This window comes from Balaenoptera acutorostrata, chromosome 4, assembly GCF_949987535.1.
Source record: "Balaenoptera acutorostrata chromosome 4, mBalAcu1.1, whole genome shotgun sequence".
Taxonomy (NCBI): Eukaryota; Metazoa; Chordata; class Mammalia; order Artiodactyla; family Balaenopteridae; genus Balaenoptera; species Balaenoptera acutorostrata.
In genome coordinates, this window is record NC_080067.1 from 9,777,824 (window position 1) to 9,800,119 (window position 22,296).

General features: G+C 34.7%; 1 protein-coding gene across 1 annotated transcript in view; it reads left to right on the top strand.

Annotated features, from left to right (window-relative positions):
* Positions 1–22,296, top strand: part of TBC1D5 (TBC1 domain family member 5) — a 534,463-nt gene that overhangs the window by 37,471 nt on the left and 474,696 nt on the right. Inside the window, exon 2 of the mRNA XM_057545046.1 lies at positions 16,707–16,769. The gene's annotated coding sequence lies outside the window, so the exon portion shown is untranslated. The remainder of the gene's footprint in view (positions 1–16,706; positions 16,770–22,296) is intronic.

Sequence of the window (22,296 nt, forward strand, 5' to 3'; positions counted from 1 at the left end):
TTGTCATGTGTAGTCAGTAAATTTTCTGTTCCTTAGCTTGTGTTCAGCTAGTGTTTTGACAGAGATTACCTTAAGTGCCAGGAGCGGAAACAAAAACAGAAACAAAAAAATCCTAAACAAACAAGTAGAAGAACACCTCTCCTAGGCTTTGTAGATTGGACCTGTGCTGGGGCAGTCCTTTAACACTTAGCCAGGCTTGCAGGTAGCTTGGTGATCAATCCAAGGTGGATGCTTAGAGTTCTCTCAGGTATTTTTCTGAGCATGCATCTTGCTGTGGGAATGCATATTGTTTTCTAAATTCCTCTCTATACTCCTAATTTGTCAAAAAAGTTCTCTCCAACTTTTGCTCCTGCTCCTAAGTGATCTGTTATATGTTTAGGCAGTAATCTTTTGTCCCAGGCACCTTTAGTTGTTAGCTCTGCGCTGTGTGTTTTCAAATGACCACTGCTTTTCTAGCTTGAGTTCCACGTTAGGTGAAAAAGAGCTGAGTGCCTTGCATCAGTCCTTCAGGTGGCCCCCCAGACAGATTAGAACAGATAAACACACTAATTTGTGAATAACATCTGTTCTGCTCTCCCTAGAACCAGTCCCACGCTGCAAATACAGGTTAAGGTTGCCACTGTGCCACAGAAGGGATGGGGCTAGGGCATGTTAAAGCACCACAGAGCTTTCCTATGGTTTTGAAATTGCCTTTTTCTCAATTCAGTGTTTGTTTGGCTGTTCTCCATAGTTTAAAAAAATTTTTTTTTTCTTTTTTTCTGGTCGTGTTGCGCGGCTTGCGGGATGTTAGGTCCCTGACCAGGGATGTCCAATTTATTTTTTCTTTTGTTACTTGTGATTTTGGTGTCATAGCTATGTACTCTATATTTAAGGGGCAGGCAGAGAAAAACAAGTGAGTAGGGAAACTAAGAGGTCAGAAAAGAACCAGGAGAGGATTTTCTCAGATAAATCGAGAAGAGAGGTTTAAGTCAAGGGTAGTTAATTGCATCATATACTGCAAAGGGAGTTTAATGAAGAATGAGAGCTATAGGAGAAGCATAAAAGGTACTATGTCAGCAATGGCTTTTGGCACTGGAAATGGAGGGTGGGGTATATAGCCATTGATAAGCTGGTATCTGCTATCAGAATGACCATTGGGTACTTTATTTACGTTTCACTTTCGAATGCTGATGACAGGAGTCAGCGAGTTGTGGTGTAGAGTGATGGTGAGGTTTCTCATAGTTGCGCTCTATTATACTCGTCACTGTTTTCCCTTGGTGGTGTAGATGTTTTCTGTGATACATGCTCAGCGTAGGCCCACCTTGTCTGAGAAGTGATAACTCCATTTCAAGAGTGGGCCTCTGCAGCTGCGTTTGTAAGTGGGACCCTCACATTCCCAATACATTGCTGTTGGGCCCATGGGTGGACCTCTGTGCTAAACTGAGCTAAGGAGTTTTTCAACAATTTGGAATTGTTGGAAGGCAAAGATGCTGGTTGGATTCTGCTGGGCTTTTCTTCTAGAAAGACGTGTAAAACTGGGGGGGCAGCCATGGTTAGCCCATGGCCATAGAGAACCTGGAAGAGGGGACTGGTGTGTGGAGAGCAAAATGAAGCCCACTGCCAGACTGACTCTCACTTTGAGAGACAGTGTGATCCCAGGGAGATAGAATAGCTTCCGTTCTTAGCAGTTTTGTACTTCCTGATTTCCAGCCCCCACTTATAGTTCCTGTTCATCAGTTCTGTGAGATACCTTTATTTCTTTTTAATGTGAGGTTTCATGTGGGGCTAAGTACCTTTGTATAGGTTTCTCTTGTTGGCACCCAGAGAACCTTGTCTAAGACAGTGGCACATTGATATGAGAATGTCTACTGAGAAAAGAGAAGGGAGGAAGGAGACAGTTTCCTATGAGATGCTTATATAATTTTAACCTGTGATGCTGGGCAGTGACAGAATGGTGATGATTATTTTTAATGTGGATTTGAGTACTTACCTGTGGTTCAGATTTAATTAAGCATGCATTTTACATTGTTTATGTTCCTTGGTACTGGCTTTTTTTTTTCTTCCTTTGGCCACGCTGCATGGCTTGTGGGGTCTTAGCTCCTTGACCAGGGATCAAACCTGCGCCCTCGGCTGTGAAAGTGCAGAGTCCTAACCACTGGACTGCCAGGGAATTCCTGGTTCTGGCTTTCTAATTTAAATAACTTGTCTTTGCAAATAATAAAGTAAAAATAATGTAGCATTGCCTGTGAAACTGAACATGCAAGTAACCTGTGACACAGTTCTCCTTCTGGTTATGTTAGAAAACCTCTTGGATGTGTGCACCAGGAGACGTGTTCAAAAATGTTTTGTAGAAGCATCATTTGTAACAGCAGAAACCTGGAAATACTCAGATGTACATTGGTGGTAGAAAGGATGAATAAGTTGTAGCATATTCATACATTGAAGCGTTATATAGTATTGCAAATGAGTGACTTACAGCCACATGCTTGTCTTAGAAACAATATTTAGTGAAAAAATATTTAGTGTTCCTTCATAGAAAATACACATAGTATGATACTGATTTTAATGAGAGACTTCAAAACAAATTAAAAACTGAACAACATATTGTTTAATTATGCATAAATAATAGGATAAAAATGTTAAGAAAGAGTAAGTGTATGATTAAGGAAAAATGTAGGATAGTGATTTCCTATGTAGGACGTGGGGCGGAAGGTTGGAATAGGGGAGGAACACACCGGGAGCTTAAAGAAATTGTTAATATTTTATTTCTTAGGTTCAGAGATGAATTTATTATATCCATTTTGTTATTGTGCTTTATAATACGTATTATGTGTATTCTTTTACACATAGCAAATATTTCATAATACAAAGTTAAGAACTTTCATAAATTTGGTATAAAAATACTTTCATTTTTACTTAAAAATAAAACCCACAGGACAAAACTCAGCATTTCTAAAACTGAAATAATCATGTCTTTAAAAAAACATTGTTCTCTCCAGACTTCTCTCTTTATTTGCCTCATGCTACCTTCTCAGACCCAAAATCTTAGGGTTCCGTTTGACTTCTTTATCCTCAGATTAATAATGTTAAGTACTAGTGATATAGTAATAAACAAGGCTTATAAGTATTTTCTGAACAAATAAATGAGTGAAGCAGTCTTTCTCTTTTTCTCTCTCGTAACGTCGTCATTCAACAAGTTCTATCTATTCTTATCAATTATATCTAGGTTAATCTGTGTTTTCTGTTTATAGGGTCTCGAGCTGGATTTCAGGCCCTTATATGCCTGCACTGTCTCCCACCTGACTTTCCTGTCTGTATTCTTCCTTCTACTTAGTTTATCGTTCTTAACTGATACAGGATTAATCTGCCTAAAACATTGATTTGATCATTTTTACGCAGTTCCTTGGAAACTTTAATGATAAAGTGTTGAGGTACATATTCTTTAGCTTGGGCACCAGGCCTCTACAGTTTGGTTTTAACCAAGGCCTATTCTCACTCTTCCTTTTTTGGGGGAACAGATACCTCTCTTACTGGCTGCTAAGCCTTGGGGCGTGGGGATGAGGGGTGGGGAGGTAGCCTGCCTGGATGTTCTTATTCTTCATGCTGTTAGAGCCTTCAGATGCCCTCTAGCTTCAAATATCAAATAGCTGTATTTGGACCACTCTCAGAGAAACACTTGTATTTTGCAGCAATTGTACTAGATTCTTCTTTTTAAAAGTTCAATTAAGATTATTTTGTTTTCTGTCTTTTTGTTTTCTGTCTTTCTGGTATTATTCTTAGGTTTTGATTTACTTTCTGGTTTTCTAGTCTGGTTTTGCTTGGAATCATTATCAGTGGAATCATTATCATTTTAGTGTGCAGCTGTCTTAGACAAGGTTCTCTGGATGCCGATAATAGAAATCTATACGGGATTGCTTAGCTCCAAGGAGAATTTTTATAAAAAAGCAACAAAGGGTGCATTAAAGACTTGAATGTAAGACCTGAAGAAAACGTAGGTGGTAAACTCCTTAACATCAGTCTTGGCAATGATTTTTTGGATTTCACATCAAAAGCAAAGGCAACAAAAGCAAAAATAAACAAGTGGGACTACATCAAACTAGAACGCTTCTGTATAGTGAAGGAAGCCATCAACAAAATGAAAGGGCAACCTACCGAAAGGGAGGAGGTATTTCCAAATCATAATTCTGATAAGGGAATAATATCTAGAATACGTAAAGAATTCCTACAACAACAGCAACAAACAACCCGATTAAAAAATGGGCAGAGGATCTGAATAGACATTTTCCTAAAGAAGACATACAGTTGGCCAACAGGTACATGAAAAGATACTCAATATCATTAATAATCAGGGAGATGCAAATCAAAACTACAAGGAAATATCACATGAAGTGAAATAAGTCAGACAGAGAAAGACAAATACTGTATGATCTCACTTACATGTGGACTCGTAGGACAGTCTTATAGATACAGAGAACATACTGGTTTTTGCCAGAGGTGAGGGTGGGCAAAATGGGTGAAGGGAGTCAAAAGGGACAAACATCTAGTTATAAAGTAAACAAGTCATGGGGATGTAAATTACAGCATGGCAACTGTAGTTAATAATACCGTATTGCATATTTGAAAGTTGATAAGAGAGTAAATCTTAAAAGTTGTCAACACGAGAAAAAAAATTCTGTAACTTTACAGTGATGATGTTAACTAGACTTGTTGTGTTGATCGTTTCATGGTATATACAAATTTTGAGTCATTATGTTGTACACTTGAAACTAATATATGTCAGTTATACCTCAGTTAAAAAAAAAAAAAGACAACAAAGGTATCTCATAGAACTGATGAGCAGGAACTACAGTTGATCTTTTCAGGGCGCTGGAAATCAGGAACTACAAAATTCAGTCTAATTTCTGTGGATTTGGTATGGGATGGGGAGGCTAGAATGTATAGTCCACCATCTTGCTTCATTCTGATTCCAGTTTAAGAATCAATTTGCTCAATAGATTCTTTTACAGATAGGGAGTTTGGTAATAGATATTTTTCCATCATTACTGTCCAAAGTATATCTCTAGCCTAGTTTTATATTTAGAGACCAGCAATTTAGAAATGCAAGAGTTATGAACCTTCTATAAGTGATGACATCAATTAAAATAATTCAAGTGAGTTATTTAAAGCTCTTTGTATGATTTTGAAAGTTTGAAGAAATGTGAACCAAGCATCATAATTTTGAAGTAAACTTGGCCTTTTATGGAGAGAAGTGTAACTATTTTTATGTATTCATTGTTTATTTAGTTTATTTGTATAGTTATGGAGAAGATGTATTGACTACCATTAAGTACTGTTTGTGCTTAATTCACAAAATTATCATCATCATAAAGAACTCCCAACAACTGTTTATTTTGTTTTACCTGATTTTTGTGTATTAAAATATGTAGAAATAATTGGGCCTTGAGCAGGAACATGAAATATTTCTCCTATTTAGACATTTCATTGCATTGTTTTTTTTCTTTTATTGTTGTAAAAGTATTTGATTATAGTAGTTTAATCTTTTCAGTAACTATCCAAGAAATTGAATTTAGGTGTCTGAGCGATTTTAGGAACTTTACCCATAAAATGTACTTTAAAATCTTAACTGAATTCCCTGGCGGTCCAGTGGTTAGGACTCTGTGCTTCCACTGAAGGGGGCATGGACTTGATCCCTGGTCCAGGAACTAAAATCCTGCGTGCCTCGGCACAGCCAAAAAAAAAAAAAAAAAAAGATAAAAAAAAATCTTAACTAACATTTTCTGAGTAAGTTATACTTAACTATAAAAATTTGAATAAATGTTATTGAAGAGAGAAAATGGATATAATGTCATAGCCAGTATATTCTTTTCAGACACAAGGATCAATTTGCATATGTGATAAAATATATTGGTAGTAAAACGAAGTGGAGATAGTGCGTGGCCTGTAATTTTTTTCATAAAGTGTTATAAAAGTAAGTGTCTCAAATACAGTATAATTATAAGTTATAATAACTATTCATGATATCTTTGAATTTAAATTATGTCAAATTAAATAACTTAGATTAAAACTGCATTTATAATTATATACAAGTTCATAATTTTTAGACAAAAGGCATTTACCAAAAATTATTCCAAAGTTTAGAAAACTGAGTAATTTAAATTTAAAAACTTAAAATAACCCTTAGTTAATGATTTTTATTTACCTTTGTTAAAGAGGACTTAGATGCAAAAATAATAATCTCTATCTCTTTAAATGTAAATGTCAATCCAATGAAAAGGTGACTGAAAATTAATGACTTTATTTAAAAAAGTGAAGTTCTTAAAATTTTAGATTAGATCTAATTTTTTTGTTAAAGGATTTTATACAAATTATAAGAATAGCTTAATTATAAAAATCATAAAGATAATTTTAATTCAGAATATTTAATTTAATTTAAGCTCAAATGTATAATTATGAAGTTATGACTCCTAACTATATAGAATTTGAAATAAGTCATATAACCTTTCTAGATATTTTTCATAATTAGGTGAAAACAAGGCATGAACTATCTCCATTTGATTTTCTTGCTAATACTTGCAATTTATTTCTAGAGTTATTCCTTAATTGCTGAAAAAGAGTTGTCTGTCACATGGTTACCCATTATTTTTCTACAGTATAATATGTAATAAATTTTAAGGATGCATATTCAAGAAATAAATGTTGTTTAAAAAGTTTTTTTTATTATGTAGGTTTTAGGTGTACAGCATTGTAATTCAACATCTGTATACAACACAAAGTGGTCACTACCACAAGTCTGGATTACCATCCATCACCATCTGTTTGACTCTCTTCATTCGTTTTGCTTACCCCCAACCGCCTTCTGGTAACCACTCATCTTTGTATCTATGAGTTTGTGGTTTTATTTTGTTTGTTAACTTTTTTTTTTTAAGATTCCACATATGAGTAAAATCATACAGTATTTGTCTTTTTCCCTCTGACTTATTTCACTTAGCACAATACTCTTAAGGTCCATCCATGTTGTCTCAAATGGCAGGATTTCATTCTTTTTTATGGCTGAGTAGTATTCCCGTGTGTGTGTGTGTGTGTGTGTGTGTGTGTGTGTGTGTGTGTGTGTTGTGTGCATGTGTGTGTGACATCTTCTTTATCCATTCATCTGTAGATGGATATTTAGGTTGTTTTCATATCTTGGCTGTTGTAAAAAATGCTGCAGTGAACATAGGGGTGCACATATCTTTCTGAATTAGTGTTTTCTTGTTCTTCAGATGAATACCCAGAAAAGGAATAGCTGGCTCATATGGTAGTTCTGTTCTTAATTTTTTGAGGAAACTACATACTGTTTTCCATAGTGGCTGCACCAATTTATAGTCCCACAAACAGTGTCTGAGGGTTTCCTTTTCTCCATATCCTCTCCAACATTTATTATTTTTTTGATAATAGCCATTGTAACAGGTGTGAGGTGATAGCTCATTGAGCTTTTGGTTTGCATTTCTCTAATAATCAGTGATGTTGAACCTTTTCACATACCTGTTGGCCATCTATATGTCTTCTTTAGAAAAATGTCTATTCAGATCCTTTGCCCGTTTTTTAATCGGGTTGTTTGTTTTTTTCTGTTTTTGCTTTTTGTTTTTTTGGCCTTGCCACACAGCACGTGGCATCTTAATCTCCCGACCAGGGATCAAACCTGTGCCCCCCACAGTGGAAGCTCCGAATCCTAACCACTGGACCGCCAGGGAAGTCCCCAGGTTGTTTGTTTTTGTTGTATGAGTTCTTTATATATTTTAGATATTATCCCCTTATCAGAAATATGATTTGGAAATATCTCCTCCCATTCGATAGGTTGCCTTTTCGTTTTTATGATGGTTTCCTTCACTGTGCAGAAGCTTTTTAGTTTGATATAATCCAAAAAGCTTTAAAAGAGCAGCTTACTAATAGTGTATGTGTGTTTGTTTGTGTGTGTGTGTAAAGGTAGAGTTGATTCTTTGGTGGATTCAGTGTTTATGGAAAATAGTAGCTGATTAAACCTAGAAACTTATTAGAATTAGCTTTCCTTCAGATATAAAATATGCGCTCCTCTAACAAAGGTATGAGGTTCTGGTTTGAGCAGAAGGGTAAGATCCTTTGTCCCCTTTGTAGTGCTGGATATGTGAAGAAGTAGTGTAAACATGGTGCGTTCTTTTCAAGTTGAATTTTAGTGGGATATTGTGTAATGGGAAAGAATTAACACAATTATTTAAAAATACTCAGTGCCAAAGGAAATTAATGGTTATTGTTAACAATTTTGGGTTCCATTCCCAGACCTCCATTGGGAGGTCTTTTCTATTAGGGTACTTATTAGGGGGATTTCAGTGGGAAAATTTGTGATTCTGTGACTTTGGATGTTAATCTCTAGGTATCAGTTATTTCAGTCATTAGCGTTTCCCTGCAGTAAGCTCAAGTCCTCTTTTGACAGATATAGAAGTAAATTGCTAGCCTTTATTTCCTCCCAATTTTAGCTATTTGCAAATGTTTATGATAATGAATTTTGGCTTTGTGACTTGTTTTTATGGATGAAATAAAAAATCTTTGTAGTTTGCCTTTACTTAAAAATATATTCTTAAAGAAAGTGCGTTAATTTTTAGTGTTATCTTACTTGAAAATTTGCTTACTTACTCACTTTCATGTTTTAAGAAGAGATCAGGAAGTACCAATGAAAAGCTTACAATTATGGGAACATTTTCTATACACGGATGTGTGTATGTATGTAGGTATGTTTTTAAAACCTGCTTTTTTCTCTCCTCAAAGAAGACTTGAAGCAGCTAAGGAGAATACAAACAAATGTGGTTATGAATAACTTTAAATAAAAACTCAAAAGTCACTGTGGGATATTTAATTTTTCTTCTTTATATTGGAACGGATTGGTGGTTGGTTAAACTTGGTGTGAGCTGTCAAAATTTTAAATTATAAAGCTAAATATTCTCATAGCCTGATGTTTGTGTCTGGCTGAAATAATGCATTTAAAAAAATAAACTTCACTGTAAATTTCCAGCTTAAATCCATTTTTATTGTAAATTACCGAGTTAAAATATTGTGTGTCTTTTATCTGCTCATGCATTAACTTTGAATCAATATAGCTGTGGAATAGTTTGGGGTAGAATTTCTTTTTTTTCTAAAGGATGGTCCAGAGATATTCTTTCAAATTTAAGGTCAGCAGACATAGTGAATGAGGATGGGCAGAAGGACGTTTGTTTTTTAAATTTATTTATTTATTTATATTTTTGGCTGCGTTGGGTCTTCGTTGCTGTGCGTGGGCTTTCTCTAGTTGAGGTGAGTGGGGGCCACTCTGTTGCGGTGTGCGGACTTCTCATTACGGTGGCTTCCCTTGTGGAGCATGAGCTCTAGGCACGTGGGCTTCAGTAGTTGTGGTGTGCGGGCTCAGCAGTTGTGGTTCACGGGCTCTAGAGCACAGATTCAGTAGTTGCGGCGCACGGGCTTAGTTGCTCTGCGGCATGTGGGATCTTCCCGGACCAGGGCTCGAACCGGTGTCCCCTGCATTTGCAGGCGGATTCTTAACCACTGCGCCACCAGGGAAGCCCCCGGGGAAGCCCCCGGGGAAGAATTTCTTATTTGGACCTTGCCCCTGAGATTATCAAAATGGCTTGAGCTTTTGATTCTTCATGGTTAAGTATGGATGACAACTTTTGCCTTGCTCAGCCTTTACTTACTTTTACCTGATCAAGTTTTAATCACTCAGCCCAGTTTTTTTCTATTTAAATTCTTTTCCCATAGCCCATAGCGGTAGCACCATATGAATGTTATTCAGATCCAATAAGCAGTTAAATATCTTGCTAAATTGTTTGAATTTGGTGGCACTGAATCAAATAGGTTAATACATCATTTCATTTAGTTTATTTGCTATGTATGCCTAATGATTGTCCTTTCAGTTTCATGTGATGGGGACTGATGGTAAGAGGCAGCTGTTGATTGGATTTTGGGTATCTTTTTATATTGTTGCATTCAATTTACATATTTTTTCTTGTATATTTTTGATGCTGTTCACCATGTTCTTTCACTTTCTAAGCTTTTAGCCATTATTATATCTGTTCTGTAAAACCCGTAAGGGTATTGTGATGCTTCAAATAGATGTGTGTCAAATATTTGAAAAGTGACCAAACGTTTATACAGATGTTAGTTATGATTCTTTCTCAGGAGGCGTGATGCCATAATTTCTGTTTTGCCAAGTAGGTGTGAATTTATATTTGATTCCTGCTAGATGTCTGAGCAGGGTCTTTTAAATGAACTGCATTTAGAAATAAAAGAATCTGTCGTGATTAGAGGATTTAATAGGTAAAGTATGCTGAAGTATTATGTAGCTCACTTCGCATTGAAAGGAACAGTTAATGGAATTGGAATCCTGTTCATTTCAATACAATTGAAAATATATTCAGTCTCTGCTAATAAAAGTTTGGGATTTTTTTTCATAAAGTTACACATTAAAAATAACTAATAAACTAGATACAATTTGGGCAGTATGGACAGAGTGTTTCCACTGAGAGGAAAGCACTAGCTCTTGAAACTTGGTCTCTAACTTTCTTTACTAAGTCCACTTGTCTCTATTTTTGTTTATTTAGAGTACATCTAGAGCTTGAGTTCTTAGATTTTTAAAAAAATGATAGAAAATGGTTTGGAATTGTGTTGCAGTGATTGTGGTGGGTGTAGCCTCTACACTGATAAGGAGTTATCCAGGTGTTTACCTGTATCTTTACTTTCTGGGTTTTTTTCTTGCATCTTGGATTGTCCATCTGCATCTTCATTTAGTATGGAAAATTTTCAACCATCGTCTGTTTGAATATCATCTATACTCTCTTTTGTCTTTTATATTTTTTTCTAATTTCGATCTGTTTGTGTTTTAGATTGTTGCTGCTCAAAGTGTGGTCCTCAGGTCAGTACTGGTCTGCAAACTGATGTTATTGGTCTGTAATGAACCAAGACAAATTCAAAGTAAACATTTAGGAGCTTTTAATAGCAACTTGATATTATCATGACATCTAAGCACATGATTTTTCAAAAAGAAATTCACGTTTACTGTATTTTATAGAAGTTTTTGTCTGCAGTAGATCGGCCATTTAAAAAATGGTCCTTCATCACCGATAGTTTCAAAAGTATATATTTTGTTAGACCTTCTTATTCTTTTCTTTGTATCCCTTAACTGCTCTTACATATTTTATTTTCTTTCTTTGTCTTTCTGAACTGCATTTTAGATAGGTTTTAAAAGTATTTCCATTTACTAATTCTCTGTTTGTACTGACTCTACTGTTTAAACTTTTACACTGAATTAAAAATTTTACCCATGTTTTTTATTTCTTGAAGTTTTATTTAATTCACACACATATTTTAAGCGTTTCTATTACTTGAAACATCCTTATTGTATAATCTTTCCAATAATTGAAATATGTGTACTCTAATTCTGCCATCTCTTGTTTATGTTGGTCCTCATTCATTGTGTCTGTTTTGTGATTTTTTTTTTTAATTGAGTAGAGTTTTTTGGAAGGTTGTTGGATTCTTTGAGGCCTGGATTGAAGTTATTTTCTTTCCCTGAGAATTTACCTATGCTTCCCCCAGGTGACTAGGGATACTGACAGTTTAAGAGCACTTTAAATAGATCTTCACATGAGATTTATTGGATTGGGCAAGTAGTGTGAATTTAGTCTGAGAACCTTCGTGAAGTTTCCCCTTTGTGATTACAGTGTCAAGAGAATTGATAAAACATGCTTGAAATGACAAAATTATAGAGATGGCACATAGATTAGTGGTTGCCAGGGCTTAGGGATGGTGCCTTTGATAGACTTTTTAGGGTCCATCTCCTGAGCCTCGTGTAGCCATTAAGATGTAAGATCAGTTTCAGCAGTTTTAGGTACATACTCTCAGAATGAAAGCTGATTTCCTAGGTTTGCTTATTCTACTTTCATTGTGTTTACAGCTTATGTGGATACGGTACTTTCTTGCTAGTTAAGCAATTCATTAAAACAGATTTTCCCACTAACTTTAAAAAGTTGTATCTAGTAGTATCAAGGTATCTAGTCTGCCGTACTGCTGGAAATCAGTGTCCCCATCTGTCTACAGTTTAGTCTTATGAAGTATGTTGCTATTTTTGCCTGTGCTCTCTTGTATTTTTGTTAAACTATTTTATCTCTTTGGTCCATCAGACTTCTTGTACAGATGCATTACAATCTATACCCAGTTATGTTTTCTCCTTGGTTTCCCACTGTTCCTTCACTGGTGATATTATGGTTTATTAAAGACATCGTGTGTTGTAGCTGCCATTCTTTCACTCGTGTCATTCTATCCTGTTTAAATGCTCTTTCTTCTTTTGACTCCAGCTGCTGCTTCTAGCACTGTTGACATTTTGGGCTGGATAATTCATTTTTGTGGGGGGCTGTCTTGTGCATTGTAGGATGTTAGCAGCTTCCCTGGCCTCTACTCACCAGGTACAAATAGTACCTCCCATTTCCTAACAGTTAAAAGTGTTTCCAGATGTTGCCAAATGTCCTTTGGGGGCACCATCTCCCGTGGTTGAGAACCACCGTTCTAGCTCTGTATGAACTTGGCCTCAGTTGAAGAGCCTTCTCTGATGATTCCTGCCTGTGGCTTTTACCTTCTGGATTTTCTGTAGTACATATTGTCTGGATTGTACACTTGTCCCTATTACATTTGTCTGTGAATTTCTTTCTCTCTCTCCCTCCCCACCCTCTGTGTGTGTGTGTGTGTGTGTGTGTGTGTGTGTGTTTGTGTATTTGTGTCTGTGTCTTTCTTATTTCCCTCAAGTTCTAGAGGGTGGGGACCATGTATTTTACCTTTTTATTTGTTTGCAACTTTGGTCAACCCCATATACTTGTTAGTAGTTTTAAATATATCAATTTCTTGCTTTTTCCTTATTTTTTCATTTTTTATATGGTAGTAATGGGGGTTTAGGAAATTGAATCATTCTAGAAAATGTGGAGAACTTTGAGGCATTCTAAATTGAGACTTTACTAATGGTAATGTTGAGACTTGCAGATAATAGAATTAATACCAATGTAATAATAGTGTGTATACTCAGTAATAACTCTGGAAAATTCAAGACAATGCAAGATAGTTACAAAGATATAAGAAAGATGTAATTTCTGTTAGATAGATCCATTATATAAGTAACCAGAAAAATGTGCAGTAGAGCAGCATTAAGAAGAATAGACTCAGAAATATAGAAAATGGAAGGATTTGTAGAAGCATGAAGTACGAATGATTAGTTCTACAGAATGAGATGAGCAAAGTAATCAATATGTCAGGGTAAATTGTTAGGAATGATGGATGTAGCATCTGGTTAGGAGTGAGTTGTGTAAAGCTGATAAATGTGATATGTGAATGTTAGTAAGTTGAAAACAAGTTGGGCATAGAGAGGTTAGCTTCTTACTATCAACTCAGGAGGAACATGTATATTTTGCCCCAGTTGGGAAAGATACAGCTCAGCTATAGATCCCCCCCCCCCTTTTTTTAAAATTATCTCCAAGTTCCAAGTGACAAAATAAATTAAGGCTTGAATCTAATTACCTTTATAAGGTGCCTTTCCTCATCTAGGCCAAAATCTTCATGAAAAAAATCATAAGCGTAATATGTTTTCATTGTAGAAGAATTAGAAAGCAATGAAAGGTATGGGGAAAATGAAAGTTGCTTCCCAAAGCCTAAACCACTATTATCATTTAATTCTGTTCTCTTGATTTTTATATGGTCTCAGTTTCTCTCTAGATATAGATATAAAATGTGCCTGTATATAGATATCAGTGTATACTGTGTGTATATGTGTATGTTTGTAAGTATGTATATTTATTTAAAATAGGGATTATTTTATATGAAATGTGTTATAGCCTATTCTTTTTCATATAATATTATGAACATTCTTCCATATCTGTAAAAATTTTTTGAAGTGATATTTAGTGTCTACATAACATTCTGTTCTGAGATTATCCCCAAATTTATTTAAAGATACACCTATTGTTAAACATTTAGATTTTGTTCCATAAATATATATACACACACATATACACATGAACATACATATACACAGTTTTTTTTTCCAGGTCGTTTTTTTAAAAAAATTTTTTTATTGGAGTATAATTGCTTTACGATGTTGTGTTAGTTTCTGCTGTGCAATGAACTGAATCAGCTATATGTATAGATATATATATTCCCTCCCTCTTGGACCTCCCTCCCACCCCCACCCCATCCCACCCATCTAGGTCGTCCCAGAGCACCGAGCTGAGCTTCCTGTGCTTTATAGCACGTTCCCACTAGCTGTCTATTTTACGCATGGTAGTGTATATATGTCAATCCTAATCTCCCAGTGAACCACTCTAATGGAAATTTTGAGTACATCTCCCATTTTCTTTGAAGAGTTGTTACCTCCACCATAGTCTGCCTCTCATAATTCGCTCCACAAAATCGTTCTCCCTGTCTTCCTTAATAAAAAGAATCCCAATTTTATATGTGGGCAGTATTACCAAATTTGGAGACTGTGTTTCCTATCCCCTCAAGTGGTTAGGTGTGGCCAAAGGACTAGGTTATGGTTGCTAAACTGTAAGCTGAAATGTGAGCATTAGAAGAGAGTGAGATGGGCCTTTCTTCGCCTTCCTTCTTGCTGCTCCCCATAGCCTTCTTGGAGCGTGAGGTGACTTTTAATAGAACAGTATATGGTAGAGCAAAAAGATGGAAGGAACTTGGATTCCTAATATTTGGAGTGGTCACATCAGCCTTTGATTGTCTACTTCTAGACATTTACATGGGAGAAATTCTCTTCCTTTGATTTTTTCCTCTCAAGTCATTATATTATAATTATTAAAATTTTTTTTTGTCTTGGGAAGGATATGACCTAACCCTAGCTGATAAAGGATGCCATTGTTTGATGCTCTGTGCAGTAATGTGATGGGTCCAATATAAGGAAACATGCATTGTGTCGTGGTAGATTCTAGATCCATGTTGAAAACCAAAATCTACTTTGAGACTGGAGAGAGATTAATTGATATTGAAAGGGAAATACTTGATACGTATATTCTGGAGTTCTTTGATAATTATATTGCCGAATTTTGTTCTCAAATGATTTTAATAATTATCACAGATATTTCAGAAAACGTATGATAGCTTTTAGGCAAAAAAAAATCACTAACTATTGAAGATTATTAATTGTAGTGTATCAAAATAATCTCTTAAAGCCCTATGAATTTGTAATATTTATTAGATATCTTGGCTAGTCATTTAGGCAGAATTAGCTCATAAATGTGACTTTTAATGCTCTCATTAACTTTATTGGAAGAATTTTGACAAATGAAATTAAAAAAAATTTTTATTTATAACTTTAGACGTATTTTGGGGGGTATTGATTCTAAGACAGTTATTCATAACTTTAGTGAAAGAAGTGAAGGATACACATTTAAAAAGTTACTAGACTATTTTTTGAAAAGTTTTAGGTTTATAGAAAAATTGAGCAGAAAGTACAAAGAGTTCCCATATACCCGTTCTCCACAGTATACACATTTTTATGCAGGGTGTTCCACACACATAAAAAAAGACTTTATATCCCTGAACCAAATGTGTATTATTTTATAACAGGAAAACTGCACAGCCCTGAAAGACCTTTTACGCTAACCCAGAGTTTCCCACCCTCAGCAGTATTAACATTCTAGGGCAGATGATCATTTGGTTGTGGGAGACTATCCTGTGCATTGTAGGATCTTTAGCAGCATCCCTGATCTCTACCCACTAGATGCCAGTAATACTCTCTGGTTGTGACAACCAAAAATGTTTCCAGACATTGCCAAGTGTCCCTTGGGAGGCAAATCACCCCTCCCCCCCCCCCCAGTTGAAAACCATTGCTCTAACCAATTTTCGAAGCTTTAGGATTTGCTGTATTTTTAAGGTGGGCTCAAATTGAAGGAGTCTGTAGTTCAGTGACCCTTGACGTGAAGTCGTGTAGAAAAAGTTAGAATCTTCCTGCCCCTTGGGGACCACAGGCAGCATACAGACTCTTGCTGAGCCTCATTTTCCTTGATTGTGAAATAGGTAAAATATTACCTAAGTTGCTTTGAGAATTCATTGAGCTAGATTATAAAAATATTTTAATTTTAGTTTCCTTCTCTTCAGATGTTGTGCTATATACTGTTTGGATTTTTTCCCTTGAAAGTGTCAAACACTCATTACAAAGTTCTTATTTCTGTGGGAAAGGCTATCACAGTTTAGGATCTGCTATTTGTGGACTTCAAGAGTACTATACTGTGGGTGGATAAAAACCTGAAGTAAATAAATGTTAAATGAAGACTGATTTATGAGGTCAGCTGTGTTTTGTGTCTTTGTGGTGCTCCCATTAGGTTGTCACTGCATTCACATTGTAACAGTTAAGTGATCTCCTGTGTTCTTTCAAGGACTGTGAGCTTCTCAAATTGTTGATGGCATTAGGTGTCAGCCAGTCGCTTTGACCTTCGAAGTTTTTGTCTTCACATCTGAAATCCCTCCAATTGTAACAGCCTGTGTGTCAGCTCCATTAGAGGAAGCCAGGCCTCTATCAGCTTGTGCTTATTAGTCCACTTAAGACTTCTAAAAACTTGACAGAGTTCACAATAACCTCCACTTCCCATTGCTACTTTGTAGAGTTATAAAGCATTGTTCACCAGTGAATGAAATGCTGTCTATAATAATTAAGGTTATTCTAACTGTTCTACCCCTTGCAGAAAATTTCCAGAGACTTGGTGAAGATAGGAAAGCTATCAGAAAGACTATAGCACTATTGTACTGTAAGTATTGCTTTGAAAAAGAACTGTAAATTAACAATATTTTAAGTATCCAGTTGTTTGGGGGAAAATATGTTAGGCAGAGTTATTATATGTAAAATATAGAAGAGGATATATTATAATCATGTTAATAATTTATAAGAACTAATCCTATGCAGTCTTTTAAAAATTGAAAATGTGTTCTTATGTACTGAGATGAGGATTTTACAAATAGCATTGAAAAATATTTCTAATTCTAACAAGGATTGATCTAGTTTATGTACATTTGCTTATTTAAAACTATCAGAATCCAAAGAATCATTGTAGTTTTGTAGGTTTGTGATTTGTTTGGGTGACTTATTGTTTAGGTTATTTTGCAGAATTATTTATTTGCTGATTTATTTATGTATTTCATTATTTATTTATTTGATTATTTAGTAAATTATTTATCTGATGAATTATTAATACATCTTCATGACATGCTTTAAATTATTTATAACTTAATTTTGAGTTTATTGCTTTTAGATGCTGCATTGTTACTGACTAGTTTTGATTTTTTTCTTTGTGGTTCTTTAAAATTAAAGTATTAGCTCTAAGGCAAAAGTATATTCATTGCAATGCCCAGGGATTTTTTTTTTAAAGTAATTTATGGTAGTGATAAAATTTCAGTTATGCTTTGTTTAGCTCTAAATTTACCTGTTTAGGGTTACCTGTGATACAATATTTGTTTGTTGTGTGCATAATTATTGTAGAGTCACTTACAAATTAATGACATAGCCTATAGCCTGTAAACTGAGACAGAACATATAAACCTCAGTCCACATTATCCTTGGTATCTCTAAAGGGCAGGTCGGTATTTCTTACTTGCTATAGAATAGATAATGGAGTCTTAGTTATTTTATTTTAGTGTCAAAGCTATTTTACTATTGGAATATTTTTAGGAAAGCTCAGAGAATTGAAGTCCAACTTAGATTTGGATTGCTGAGATATAAATTTGACTGATGTAGCCCTTTGTTTTTTTAAATACCTGTTATATGTGTATTTGGAAAACAGCATGATATTTATATAGATTTTTATATCAGTCTTCGTGACATACTTATTTTATACCATATCTCTTATGGAAAGTTTTATACCACTTTATTTTAATGAGCTAAAAATGTACAAGGGTCTTTTATAAATGCCAGCTATAATTTCTCTGTCTTTACCTAATAATTCTCTTACGTGAAGTTTCTATTTTTAACCAAATAAAGTATTTCTTCTTAGTTCTGACTCTGTTTCGTAAGGTAGCACAAGTTATTAGTGTTCCCTTTTTGAATGGGTTTAATGAATAAGTTAAAGTAATTGGGTTAAAGGGTATCATGTGTACAACATAGTCTTTCTCCTGTGTTTGCTTGCAGTGAATTACTGTGTACTTTACAGTTTTAACATTTCAGAGAGAAGCAACATTGTACATTTCAACTTGAACTATATGCTGTTGAAATATAGGGAAAATGACCTCTGTAGACAGGTTTCACTATAGAATTTTAAACTGTACATATGTAAACCCAAATTTCTTATTTTGAAATATTGACTATATGAATGTTTAATTGGGATATTGCTTTAGTATCTTCATATGCTTGCCTTAAAGGAAGCGGTTTCATTTGATTTATATACATGGATTTAAAAATGTGTTTATTGTACATATCTGTGACTCTTCTGTTCTCTAGATGAACAACCACAGATGTTGTTAGATATGGAATTTTATTTTAAAGTGTGCTTCAGGATGCCACTGTGGACTTCTTTCAGAGAAAAAAGCTGTCTTCTCCAATGTTGAATAAGATCTCCTATACTAGTTGTGTAATATACCCAGCCCACACTGTAACATGTAGCTGTGTCATCCAAGTGATCTTTAATTGGAAGATACAGATACACATATGTGCACACACACACATGCACACATATGTGAAATTGTCTCCTGAATAATTTCTTAGGACTTGTTTTTGAAAAGAGATGTTGATGGAGATTGTCATAATAGTAGCTAGCATTTACTGAGCACTTACTATGTGCAGGCACAGTGCTCACATCATCTTTTACATGGATTATTTGTTACTCTTTCCAGTGAGAGAAGTACAGTTATTATCTTCATTTTATGAATGAGGAAACAGAGACTTAGTAACTTGCTCATTGCCACACAGCTGACAGTAAGTGATGGCGCTGGAATTGAGACTCATTTAGTCTGACTCCCAAATGTCCTTCTTAGCCCATTACAATTCTGTAATGTAGCTTTATTGTTGTTTTAATGTAGTTTTATGTAGTTTTATTTGTTGTATTACATTACAAATCTGTAATGTAATTATGCTACATTACAATTCTGTAATGTAGCATAATGTAGTTTTTCACCTGAGTTGTTTTCATTTGTTTGTTTTTAGAGACTGTAGTTATTTATATCTCTGATAGACTTAACTTGCTAAGTATATTCAGTTTGTGTTTCATTTGGTCATCTTTTTTAAACAGTAGGCAGTACTTGAGCTTCTTGAATTTTCTGATTTGATTCTTCTTATAATCCTGTATCGTGGATCCGAATTAAATACAGAAGAAGAATTTGTGCCTCAGGGAGATTGAATGTTTGCCTGGTGGATGTCTAAAGCTCAGGTCACTTCTTTTGACTCTTAAGCCCAAGGGCATTTCCAGGGCTCTGTTAGGTCAAATCTTGGGTGATGTTGGTGTGAGTGCCATAAATAATTGCATCTGTATGAATGCCAGGACAATAGGCGTAAACTAGTACCATCCTGGGCAAATTGGGACCTCTGGTCACCCTAGTAACATCTCAGATTCCTTTTGAGTAGTCCCTAACAGTGTATATAATGCATATTTAAGAGCAATCTTAATTCACATGCAATATTTAAAAAAATATTTTATGATAAAACAAACTTCTTTTAGGGCCAGTATTTATGTGTTTTTGTTAGCCAACCTAGGCAGCTTGTGTTTATGACTTTTATAAAGTGTGACTCTGATGTTTTACAGCTTTTGGAACCTATTTTCAAGGTGAAAATAAAGAGGAGGTATTACTATTGGGAACAGAAAGATGAGTATGGCAAAGTTGGTCATAATATAGTATATAGTTGTAAAGTTTTTCTTTGTATCATACATTACAGGATTTTTAATACTTGTTTTGCTTTGTAAATCTTCTGATAAATGGTATATTTGACATTGTACGGAAAACTAATTCTATTTGTTACACCTTCAGAATTTATAATTTTATGTTAGATGATCCAGTAGTTTTTTTTTTTTTCCTTAAAAAATTGTGTTACATGTCATTTATATTGATAAGTTGGCAGTTTTCCAAAGCATTTTTGAAAACAACTGTTTTTCCTTGGTGAAATTCTGTGTGGGAAAATAGGAATCTGTAGAAGAGAGTTGCTTAAAGGTTTTTGGTTTTTGTATAGTTTTCTTTTTAATTCCTTCTTGACATGTATTTAATAAAGTCACAATTAGGTATTAAATTTAAATTTCAAGTTTTTTTGCATTTAGAGAATAGATGACTTGTTAAGTTGAACTAGGTAACCTGGCATATTTGTATTTGAATGTACATTAAAAAGAAAAATTCTTATGCACTAGTTCGTATTCATATGTATGTATAATATCAGCAGTCTTTTTGTTCAGCAAGGCCTGTTAGGTCTTGTAACACAGGTAAGGGCTTCCCTATATTTTGCCTCGAGTTTGTCACAGTATATGAAGCACTTGGCGAAATACTACTATAATTGTAAGAGTAATAACATAGCTTATGTGTTGGCTCTGAGAGTACCTCCTTTATAATTATGACAAGTAAAAGTACAGCCAAAGGTCACATTAAGCACAGAATTTCTTTCACACCTCATCCGTTTTGTGGATGGTCTGTGAAGTAGTTTGCATCCTGCACTGATATTTTAAGACAGCAACCTAAGGTTGTTCCCATGTAAGTGTTTGAAATATCTTTCCCCTACCTCCCGTGTGGTTGCAAAATTTGGCATGAACGTGTATTTGAATCCTGCACTAATTAAATAGAACCTTATTAAATTTAGAGTTTGCAGAGTAAAAAAGGGGACTCTTGTACTGCATGGATTTCCTAGGGCACTAGATAATACTGACACATAACAGTCTTTAATAATACTGAATCCTGTCCTGACTAAATGCAGTGTCTTAGTGTTGACCACCTTAGTATTGGTGCTGCTCAATGAAACACTAAACCCAAACCACACAGCAACAACAAAAACAGAAAATAAAATCACACAAATGAAATTATAGAAGCATGGCATGCCTATACATGTACAATCTATTGATTAGATTCTATTTTTGACTTTAATTCAGCTAAGTAAAAGTTGGAGTATTGAAAAGGTCATATATAGGAAAGCTTTCTATTAAAAAACATATAAAGAGAATATACATCTGTTCTAGAGTGGTTAACAAATCTCTTTAACTTAAGCCTCACTACACAATACCAAAAAATATAGGCTGAAGAAAGAATGTTTGGAAGAGGATAAAACTGCAAGTTATAATTTTTAGTGTAATTGATAAAAGTGTTTCTTTCTGTTTTTGAAACACGTTTTTTCATATAGTTCCGCACCATAGCATGCTTCTTTCTATAAGACTTCTAGAGTATGATTTCCAAACAAGGGTGGTAAAGCCCTATGAGGGGAATTTGGGAAATTAAGGAGGAGTACTTTAGCTGGTCACAATAATTATAGGAGTGTTTCTGGCATTTGATGGGTGGGGATCAGGGATGCTAGGTGTCCTGCAATGCATGGGACAGTCTCAGACTACAGAAAATTGTCCTGAGAACCACATAACTTTTGAATGTCTGCTTGCTTAAACTCTCTTCAAAGATAAAGCGATAATACTTCAGTATGTAATATTACTGACAGTTGTTTGTAAGATGTTACATGAGCAATCTGATACTTTAGGGGAAGTTTGTGTTGAGGGGAATCTTAAGTAGAATAAAGAAATACTCTCAAAGTTGTATGTACTTCACACATTCTTTCCACTTCCTGATTTATAGCATTTCTAACTAGGTATTTAGGTGAGAAGTTTTCAGTTCAGCAATGCAGTTTACTGGAAGCTCTGTTACACTGGTTGCAAATATGTAACAGGATACTTAAGACTCTTTTAATAACAAACTAAATTTTAAATTAATGGATCTAAATTAAATTAATTGAATTTTATTAGTTAATAAGCATTGTTTAAGATATTTCATTATTGCCATCTTAAATATTAAAATTTTGTTTTTAGAATGATAAATGCATTGTTAAAAATATGTTTTAAAATGATTTATTTTTATGTTATACTTTTATGTTGTACTGCTGTTACTCTGGTACCATCTCCAATAAGCAATCTATTATACAAATTCTCTGTAACTTCTTAAATTTCTTTACCCACTCCACTGGCAATATTTTGGGGGATATAGTCTTTATTGTAGTATTTTAAACTACTAGAGACTTAATTCCTTGACAGTGTGGTAGGTTTTCTGGGATAGGTTGTAACCTCAGTGTAACAACCTAAGTATAGGTAATTATTTTGACACTACACTTAGAAATAA